The sequence below is a fragment of the Chrysochloris asiatica genome, unplaced genomic scaffold (genome assembly GCF_000296735.1).
Source record: "Chrysochloris asiatica unplaced genomic scaffold, ChrAsi1.0 scaffold00036, whole genome shotgun sequence".
In the NCBI taxonomy this organism is placed as follows: domain Eukaryota; kingdom Metazoa; phylum Chordata; class Mammalia; order Afrosoricida; family Chrysochloridae; genus Chrysochloris; species Chrysochloris asiatica.
In genome coordinates, this window is record NW_006408554.1 from 15,130,267 (window position 1) to 15,135,147 (window position 4,881).

The 4,881-nt window shown below is 37.1% G+C and overlaps 1 pseudogene; it reads right to left on the minus strand.

Annotated features, from left to right (window-relative positions):
• Nucleotides 1-3,942: 3,942 nt before the first annotated feature.
• LOC102837422 lies at nt 3,943-4,410 on the minus strand (annotated as a pseudogene).
• Between the last annotated feature and the right edge of the window lie 471 nt (nt 4,411-4,881).

Consider the following 4,881-nt stretch of genomic DNA (forward strand, 5'->3'; position numbering starts at 1 on the left):
ATGGTGCCAAGCTATTTTTGTATACGTTTGGAACGTCCTTAAAATTAGATAATGACTTAAAACTGTAGCACAATAACCAATTTGCTTTGGTTTCAATTGTCAAGTCTCAACTAATTCTGCAAATTAGGAAATGCACAGTCTTAGTTTACTTGGAATGATAATTTATTTACAACTCAGAAAAATGTAGAAACAGTATTGATAGTGCAATATTTACATGAATACTAAAATGAACAATTTTGTTTGTCTAGGCACAGAGCAAGTAGAAGCACACAAAATGAAAATTATACTGTTTAGTTTTTTAAATAACTTGAACATTATATTTTATCCATTAACATTTAAGCTTTTTGGTTGTCCTTGTCACTTCATTGCATGCATGCTAATATCTTCTCATATAAAATTTAATCTGTTGAACTAAATGAAGGAATTAGTATCTGAAAGACATCTTTCATTAAGCAATTAACGAATCTCTCCAACAAATCTACAAAAGCATATGTGTTTATATTTAATAATTATTTGTATGATCAGCCAGTTATAACACATGCATACATTTAGTTTTGTTCATGCTAGCCCTACACCTAAACTTATTTGAATTGTACTATAGATCCCTAATAAAAATGCAGTTAAAACTGGTTATTAGATGAAGAAGATATACATGTACAATTTTTGCCTTTCAAAAGCCCTTTTTGGTTTCATATTAAAAAATGATAATTCTCTGAAGTAGAGATAATAGACTGTGGATGAAATTTTGCTTTATAGTATGGTGGAAACCAGATAAAACTCAGAATTAAGAAATCTGAGGTTTGTAGACGTATTCAACATAGACTTAACATGCTATGTGCCAACCCATATTTTTTTTGCCAATCTACACTTAATTGTCAATTGTCGGGGACATGATAAGACTTTGAGCTTTAAAAAAATATACAGAAAAATACCTTAGCTTAGCTAACCACAGTTTCCATTGCTTAACTAGTTATTTCTTAGTAACACATGAAGCAGTAGCCTGTATTGTTTGACTTGATTACATTCTGTTGTCCTAGTGTCACTGCGAAGGAGCTCTGTTAGCATAGTGGTTATGAATCAGGCTGCTAACCTCAAGGTCAGCAGTTTGAAACTACCAGCTGTTCTGAGGGAGAAAGATGAGGCTTTCTACATGGCACATAACCACCAACCACCAGTGTCACTGTGAGAATGGCATGGGTTGGAGCCTGTTGAGCCCAGTTCAGTTTGTTGCTAGATTGGCAGACCTATGGAATGTGAAAAACAAAAGTTAAAGGTTATTTTCAATTTTTAGTAGAATTGACAGATATGTGTGGACGATTTGATATTTTATGGAATGACTATGAAATGTCTATAAAATAACTCCAGTGGTTCAAACTTTTAAAATATTTTATGTACAAAATTAAGAAACATTCAGTGTCTCATTATTCAAACACTCAGTTGACTGGACCTTCTCTTTACTTTTGGAAGAATGAGACCAGTCATAATGAAAATTAAAGCCAAGGTCAATGATTTACTGCAAAAAACAAACAATTTTTAGGTTATATTCTTAGTATCAGTGAACATATGATCAGATATCCCTTACTTTTCTAAAGAAATAGTCATCAATGTGATATCATGTCACAATGGCATGCCAATCACCAAAGAATAATTACATAATGTTCATGATGTTCATAGCATTCCACTTAGTAATAACTACTTATTATTGAATTGTATTGTATCTTCATGAGGAAATTTATCTTCTTTTTATTAAAAGAAAAGAACCCTGGTGCTGCAGTGATTAAAACATTTGTCTGCTAAATTAAAGTTAGTGGTTCAAACCCACCATCCTTTCTGCAGGAGACAAATGTGAGAATCTTCTTCTATAAAGAATGTTAAGCTATTGAGTCGGTTCCAACTCATACTGACCCAATATAGAGCGTCCCAAGGAGTGACTGGTGGGTTTGAACCACCAGCCTTTCACTTGACCTTGCAGTTAAGTGCTTATCCTCTAGTACCACACCAGGCCTCCTGTAAAGATTACAGCCTTGAAAACCCTATGTGGTTTTCAAGTTCTGCCTGGTCCAATAGGGTTGCTTTGAGTTGGAATTGACTCAGTTCACACAAGAACAACTTATGGAAAGAAACAATTCACTGTTCCAGACTAATAAAATGAACGTCATAGTAATATTCCAAAGCAAAATTGTGATTTTATTTCATTGTCTCTAATTATCACAACAGTCTTTAGAGACAAGTTTTAGTATTTTAGTACAGTTAAGACAACAGAAATTTAAAAGAGGTTCAGAATTGCCAAAAGCCCCACAGCTAATAACTGGGAAAACTTGGTTTTAGCCCATGTCTATGTGTCTCCAAGGAGCCCTGGTGTGGCACTGTGGGTTAATGCGCCAGCCTGCAAGGCCAATTGAACTGCAAAGTCAGTGGTTCAAGCTCACCACCTGCTCCTCAGAAACCCTATACAGGGTCACTATGGGTCAGAACCAACTCGACGGCACTTAACAACAACAACAATGTGTCTCCAAAGTCCTTCTCATAACCACCAAACTGCCCTTTGTTTGAACAAAGCAAAGAAGTGTATCCATGCCATTTAGAAAGTATTCCAGGAATTAATGTAGTAATAACATCATTCGCCTGGTGTGGCACTATGGATTAATGCTCTGGACTGCAAAGTTTGTTTGAACCACAAGTTCAGCAGTTCATGCTTACCAACTGCTCCTTGGAAACACTATACAGGGTCACTATGAATTAGAATTGACTCAATGGCACTTAACAACATGACTTTCCTTTAAATCCTTGTTAATAGAAATGTCAATTAATAAAACTTAGTCTATTAACCAAGAATTTTATTAATTGAGACTTATATGTAATACATATTAAGTATTTGGTAATTTTATTGTCATGAATTGGGAAGAAAATCATTTTTACTGATCATTGATATGTAAATTATGACAAGGTAAATTGTTTAAATTTCTCCAGAAAATGCTAACAGCAACGTTTAAGGTTATAAGAAAATTATATTTGAGATAGAATATTTTTAAATGAATAACAGGAAATTAATAGCATTAACCTTTCAGTATAATAAATGTGTTCATAGGAAAGTTCAACTTTTTTACACGGAAGGAAATAATTTACTACTCCAAATTAATAAAATGAAAAATGTATTAGAATTTGAAGTTCCTGTTCATTTTTACAAGACACCCTATTGGTTCAGTGGTTAAAGAATTTGAGTGCTAACCAAAAGTCAGTGCAGAAACCATGTTGGAGTCATGTCTGACTTCCTCTGGATTCACAGTGGGAAAAAGAATCAAACTCAGAATCAGCTCAAGGCTGATTTCTACAACCTACAACCTCTTTACCCTATTCAGACACCAATATTCCCTCACACAGCACTCTCTGCTTCACATCTGGGTTCAATAATCCATTGCAATGTCCACACAGAATTTATAACAACGTTCACGATTATGGAGTTTATTAGGGAAGTTGACAGAGTACAATTCAGGATCAAAACCATCTCAGGATACATCGGTTTTCCAACAAGAAATGCCTCTCCTCTGTTGTACTGCAGACACGCCTTACTCTTGTCTTCAGATTCTTAGTCATGTGGCCTCTTGATCCCTGCCATGCTCGAGTAAATGTTACAAAGCTCTTTAGTCAGTATGTGAGTGCCCAAAGGCCACATTTTGTATGGTGGCCTCCTGCCAATAGGCACTCAGCTTTACTCAGTTCATGGGCCTAGAGCCTGAAGCTGCTCGATCTTTCCATTCCACCATCTCTGCCATCACTTCTGCCATTGCTGCTTTACTAGGTAGGGATTTAAGCTCCATCATGTTCTTCCTTCTGGATCGCCCTGGGATCCTCTATTGCTGCTTCTGAGGTGGCTCCTTTTATTTTATCTGTTCTTTATGTATTGAAAAAAATTATTTTTAGTATTAGCCAGCTGGACTCAAGTTAGATGATCCCAATTTTGTTGGCAACCTCCAAAGCATCGTAGTCGGGAGCCAGTGGAACATTTGCTTCCTTTTCTCCATCAGGCCTGATCAAGGTGTTGACCTTGGCTACGTCAGTGTCGTAGAGCTTCTTCACAGCCTGTGTGATCTGGTGCTTGTTGACCCTGACATCCACAGTGAGCACAAGCGTCTTATTATCTTCAGTCTTCTTCATGGCTGACTCAGTAATCAGAGGGAACTTATTGATGACATAGTGCTCAAGCTGGTTTCTCCTGGGGGTGCTCTTCTGGAGATATTTGGTCAGCCTTCAAAACATCAGTGTTGTGGGTCACCAGAAGGTGGGTGATGTGGCAGATCTTCTTTTTTATGTGTGGCTGAGGAGGACGCCTTTCAGCACTGCCTTCTTGGCCTTTGCTTTGGCTTCACTTTTGGGAAGGGTAGGGGCTTCCTTCTTTGCTTTCAGCACCATCTTCCGAGATAGCTCCTTTAAAACCTAGTTGGATGGCATAACCAATTCCAGCCTTAGAGTCTTATACACCTTATTTGCATGGCCCTACCCAATCATTTGGTGGGACTTAAAATGTTGGATGTTGTTATTGTTAAGTGCTGTCGAGTCGGTTCCGACTCACAGTGCCCTGTATAGGGTTTCTGAGGAGCAGCTGGTGAGCTTGAACCACCAACCTTGCAATTCAAATCAACCTTGTAGTCCAGTGCATTAACCCACAGTGCCACACCAGGACTCCAAGATGCTGGATAGAAAAGCCATATCAAGTTACCTCAAGGTACCCCAGTCAGTAGTTCAAACTTATCATTATAAACTAAAGTAAATGAAGTTTACTTTTTACAAACATTCTACAGTTTTCTAGATCCATTCAAATTATGTCCTTTGCTATCATCTTTTACTCTCTGAAATAGCCAGATACTTTACTTGAGGGTCAAA